Here is a 6,000-nt window from a genome sequence, read left to right as displayed (position 1 = left end):
TAAAGGACAAATCATCCTAAATGCCAATGCTTGACCATGGGAAAGCAAGTGTATTTTCTCTACAATCACACATTGAAAAAAGATCTGAAATCCTTGGTAGAGGTGAATGCAACGTTGATTTATTGGAATTTGCAATGTCTTCTGTAGGGACTGTCCAAGATGAGTGGACTCTAGCTTGTAGTTTCTGGTCTAGGAGCAGAGTCCAGGGTTCTCCCCTTTAATTGCTGGCGAGTATGCAAAGGCACCAAATCACCTACAAGCGCCACATGTATGGCCCCACCCTTTCCATGTTAGTAGTATGCAGCAGTGTTCCCGCAAATTGCCAGACAGCTCAAATTACCAATGGGACCGGAGCACATTTTCCGTCGATTTTCATGGCACATTCTTGATGCAGAGGCATATGAGGACATCGCCACCAAACAAAGAACGTACTTACTCTGTATAATTAAGAGAAAGGACCATTTTTTGGTGGAGATTCAACTCTTTGTCTGTAGTCTCATCGTCTCCTCTATATAGGGATTAATTTTGTCAGTGGTGTAATGAAACTTGAAGGGGCCTCCCACTTACTCGGCAGCTCGGAGGACAATGTACTGCGAGGCCTGCGGGGGCCTTTGTTATGCCACTGAATTTTGTCACTGATTTCTGTATGAAGACGCTTGAGAAACAATCACGTTGCCAACATTACACATGCACAAGATCACTGGTCACATTACCTCATGGTCCTTCAAGCAGTTGTAGTGTAAAGTATGCACTAGACAAATCCAAAGGTTAAAGTACTGCAGTGGGGAAGCCTTTTATTAAAATTCAGCCCCAGTGGATGGGATCCCCAGAGCCTAATTAGGCCGAGAGAGGGGGGCCAGGCAGCCCCCTCCCTTTTTTAAGTACTCTCCTCCTGGGGATGGGGTCTCATGGCTTAATAAGGCGTGGGGAGGGAGGCCTCATGCCTCTCCCCTTTTTTTATTCAATTTGGCCCTGGGGGATGGTGTCCCCAGAGCCAAGAAAGGCTCTGGGAGAGGGACAACACGCCCCACTCGCATTTGTTTTGTATGCAGCCAGGGGATTGGGTCCACAGGGCACATTAAGGCTCGGGGAGGAGGCTTCATGTCCTCCTCCCCTGGGAGGGTAGATGCTGACACTTTGCATAGTGATATCACCAATTGCCTATTTTGGTAACAAAAGTTGTGGAGAGTTGACTTGGGCGTATGAGTGTTTCCCCTAATCTTAGACATTTGTTAACTGGTTTGATAATGTAGAACACAATTTCAAAACTTGATTCCATGATTAATCGCAAATCCACAGATCCGTTTAATATATCTCGGGGAGTGAGACAGGGTTGCGTGCTCGCCCTCGTAATTTTGTTTATTGTATATCAATGGGTTAGAAGCTGTCCTGATTAAACAGGGCAGAGACATGCCAAGAGTCAAGGACATATTGGTTCCTGTCCTACTGTATGCTGATGATGCCATCCCCCTGCCAAGAAACTCCAATGGGTTTAACGTTCTGCTGGACTCTTTATTTATTTTATGTCCAAATTAATCCTTGATACCAATTCAACCAAGACTTTTGTCATGGTCTGTTGTTCTAAGAACCTCAAGTGGTGCAGTCTGGCCCTAAAGGCAAAACCCATTATTAGAACACACACATTCTCCCACCTAGGTGTCATGTTTGATTCTAAAGGCAGCTGGGGTCTTTGCCTGTTTGAACGACGCTGAGATTTTCCAGCCCTTTTGGGTTTATATTCAATCTGGCTTCCTCTATCAACAGTAAACCGATTGCCCCCTACTAAAAATGTACAATAGAGAGTGTCTACCTGTTTTAACATATGGCTCTGGAGTGTGGGGCTACAAGGATGTGAGAGCCCTGCAATTTGAGGAACAGACTGGCACATGCATCAAGCTAGGATTTTGCCAGTCCTTAATTGCGAATATTAAGGATTCGCAATTAAGGACTCGCAAAATCCTATGCATGTAGGAATCACTATAATAATAGCGATTCCTACATATTCCTTATTTGCGACTCGCAAATTGCGAGTCGCAAATAAGGAATGGCTTCCTACCTACAGGCCCATAGTAATGAATGGGAAATTGCAAGCGCAATTTACGAGTACCAATAGGCAAATTGCGCATGCAGTTTCAGGGTGCAAGGGTGTCAAAAGGACAACCTGTTGCACCCCTGGAATTGACCTGTGCACATATGTTGCGCACACATATGTGTGCGCAACATGAAATTTTGAAAAATGCACAAAAGTGCTTTTTTCAAAGGTTTTGCAAATTACCATGAAGTTTACTTTAATGCATTGCATTTAAGGAATCTCAATTTGGGATTCCTTAAATGCAATCGCAATTTAAGTAATCGCAATTTAGAGATTACTTAAATTGTGATTTTTGCATTTAGGATGATGCATCCCAAATGCAAAAATACCGGTCGCAAAGGGGCAGATTCTGAGAATCTGCCCGTTTGCGACCGGTTTTTCTTTTGATGTGTGTGCCTGAGAGAGTTTGCAGACGCTTCTTGGGCTTGCCAGCGAGTTGTCCCACTTTTGCTATTCACGAGGAGTTGGGTCTTGCTTATGGGGAGGATTCAGTCACCCATGCCCCCTAACTATTATGGAGCTTGATCAGGGGGCTCTTACCAGGGAAATCATTTTATTAGCAAACTTGGATATCTAAAAAACATGGGATTCAGAGCACAAGATCATGGCTTTTATATATCCAACTCTGACAATAAATTGGGCAGGCCCTCATTTTTTTTAAATCTCAAAAACTGACTTCCAAAGACAGAAGATGGTTAAAAGTGAATTTTCTTGCCGCTTTGAGGGGAGACAGGGGAGCCACAGAACTAGCCAAGGGCACGAATTCAGAGTATCTTATGATCTGTGCAGCTGCGGGAGCAGAGTCTTACCTGCTATGGGTACCAATTGCTGGGACTGGATCCAAAATTTAGATCTGGCATTATTTTAAGTTGTTTATGTATTCCCTTGGGGACTTCGATCCAGTGCTTAATTTGCGCCAGTGGATTCAGCACTTATGACTGACACATGGTGGCGCTGTTTGTGTAATTTACAGATATGCTGAACAACAGTTGTTTATTAATTTAATATACATTAAAAACAACTAATATCTGCTGCAAAAGCCATTCTCATAGCTTTGGAGACCCCCAACAACCTGAATTGTCACACTTGTAGCACTGTGAATGTTAGTAGTTGTGTTTGTACCGTCATTGACAGCACTGGCAACGGCAATGCATGGCACAAGCTGAGGTGGCCTCTTGTCGAAAGCCCTGGCACTTATTTTGTTACAAATTAAGCACTAGTTTGATTGCTTGTCTCTTATGATTTGTCCCTGTGATGAGTCCTCTACCCAAGGCCTATTGCATTTTACTTTATTTTGAAAATGTATGCAGTATATACCAAACGATTATTAATTACTATCTTGAAAAGTCTCATTTTGTTACCTACGGTCCCGCTTTGTTATTTCTCCAGTTCACCCCTTGTATATTCCATTGTTAATTCTGTTTTTAAATCTGCTCTCTGTAACAGGAAAAAACTGCTGGGTTAATGCCATTGACTTGCTAGTGTGTATTTTTTTTACAATTCATGATTTTTACATTTAATGCCTGTGTCATTTATTGATGTATGTTTTTTACACTTAAGTTTGTAGGTCTTGTTTGCATTTATGATTGTTTTTAAATGATCAAATAAAGAGATTACAGATTACTGAATTCCATGATACATCACTTGGGTGACTGAAAAACTATGGAAATAGCACTATATGCAGCAGAAGTTGCACAGTTTATAACTCAACGTCTGCTCATGGTGGATGGGAGCTTTAAAAGTGCTCCAGCCATCTGGAGCAGACTTGTATTCTGTTTCCCTGCCCGCACTGATGCAGGCAGAGAAACAGAACAAGATAGTGCTCCCGCCCAGAGGGAGCAGCATAAATAGCTGTTCCTTCCGGGCGAGAGCAATGCTGGCTCCCACACCATGCAGGGTGCCAACTGGGGCTGCGGGGCCCTGGGGCTCCCCTGCTGCCCACAGTGCTGGGTGGCCATTTTGTGCAAAACAGTGTATGCTTCTTGGATAAATATGCAGGCAAGGTTCCATTCTGGCTCTGATGCTCATTTAAAAAATTATCTGAAATCCTTGAAAGAGGAGAATGCATCATCGATTTATGGGAGCACATTGTTTTCTGTAGTAACTGTCCAAGACAAGTGAGTTCACTTTTGTCGTCTCCTGGTCTGAGAGCACAGTCCACGGTTCTCCCTTTTCATTGCTTCTGCATATGCAAAGGCGACAAAACACCTACTTGTTCCGCACGTTTGGACCCGCCCCTTCCATGTTAGTAGTATGCAACCATGTTCCCACCATGTTCCAGGCTGAAGGACAGCTCAACTTACCAATGGGATCCGAGTGCATTTGATGACGCGTTCTTGATGCAGAAGAATATGAGGCCATCTCCACCAAACAAAAAAGCTCTTACTTCATATAGCTAAGAGGAAGTACCCTTTTTAGATGGAGATTCAACGCTGTTGCTGTAGTCTTGTCATCTTCTGCATATGAGGATTCATTTTGTCTCTGATATCTGTATGAAAAGCCTCAAGGAACAATCACCCTGGCAAAACTACACGTAAACAAGGTCCCTGGAGGCATTACCTTGTGGCTCTTTACATAGCTGGAGTGTAGAATATGCACTAGACATTCACCTAACGAGGGAGCACTTACCAATAAACCAGTAGAAAGTACTCAAGTTGGGCAGGCATTTTGTGCCAAACTGTGGACTCTTCTTGGATAAATACACAGACGAAGGTTCCATTCTGGCCCTCGACGGGAAGCACTTAGAAATATAAACATAGTAAGTGCCCCAATTGAATCTCTACTTCTGTAAAGGACAAATCATCCTAAATGCCAATGCTTGACCATGGGAAAGCAAGTGTATTTTCTCTACAATCGCACATTCAAAAAAGATCTGAAATCCTTGGTAGAGGTGAATGCAACGTTGATTTATTGGAGCGCAATGTCTTCTGTAGGGACTGCCCAAGATGAGTGGACTCTAGCTTGTAGTTTCTGGTCTAGGAGCAGAGTCCAGGGTTCTCCCCTTTAATTGCTGCTGAGTATGCAAAGGCACCAAATCACCTACAAGCTCCACATGTATGGCCCCACCCTTTCCATGTTAGTAGTATGCAGCAGTGTTCCCGCAAATTGCCAGACAGCTCAAATTACCAATGGGACCGGAGCACATTTTCCGTCGATTTTCATGGCACGTTCTTGATGCAGAGGCATATGAGGACATCGCCACCAAACTAAGAATGTACTTACTCTGTATAATTAAGAGAAAGGACCCTTTTATGGTGGAGATTCAACTCTTTGTCTGTAGTCTCATCGTCTCCTCTATATGAGGATTAATTTTGTCAGTGGTGTAATGAAACTTGAAGGGGCCTCCCACTTACTCGGCAGCTCGGAGGACAATGTACTGCGGGGCCTGCGGGGGCCTTTGTTATGCCACTGAATTTTGTCACTGATTTCTGTATGAAGACGCTTGAGAAATAATCACGTTGCCAAAATTTCACATGCACAAGATCACTGGAGACATTACCTCATGGTCCTTCAAGCAGTTGTAGTGTAAAATATGCACTAGACAAAACCAAAGGTTAAAGTACTGCAGTGGGGAAGCCTTTTATTAAAATTTCTGCCCCAGTGGATGGGATCCCCTGAGCCTAATCAGGCTGAGAGAGGGGGGGCAGACAGCCCCTCCCTTTTCTTAATTACTCAGCTCCTGGGGATGGGGTCCCCTGGCTTAATAAGGCTTGGGTGGGAGGCCACAAGCCTCTCCCCTTTTTTTATTCAATTTGGCCCTGAGGGATGGTGTCCCCAGAGGCAAGAAAGGCTCTGGGAGAGGGACAACACGCCCCACTTGCATTTGTTTTGTATGTAGCCAGGGGATGGGGTCCACGGGGCACATTAAGGCTCGGGGAGGAGGCTTCATGTCCTCCTCCCCTGTTTAA

Source organism: Triturus cristatus, chromosome 9 (assembly GCF_964204655.1).
Source record: "Triturus cristatus chromosome 9, aTriCri1.1, whole genome shotgun sequence".
In the NCBI taxonomy this organism is placed as follows: Eukaryota; Metazoa; Chordata; class Amphibia; order Caudata; family Salamandridae; genus Triturus; species Triturus cristatus.
This window is presented reverse-complemented; position numbering follows the sequence as displayed.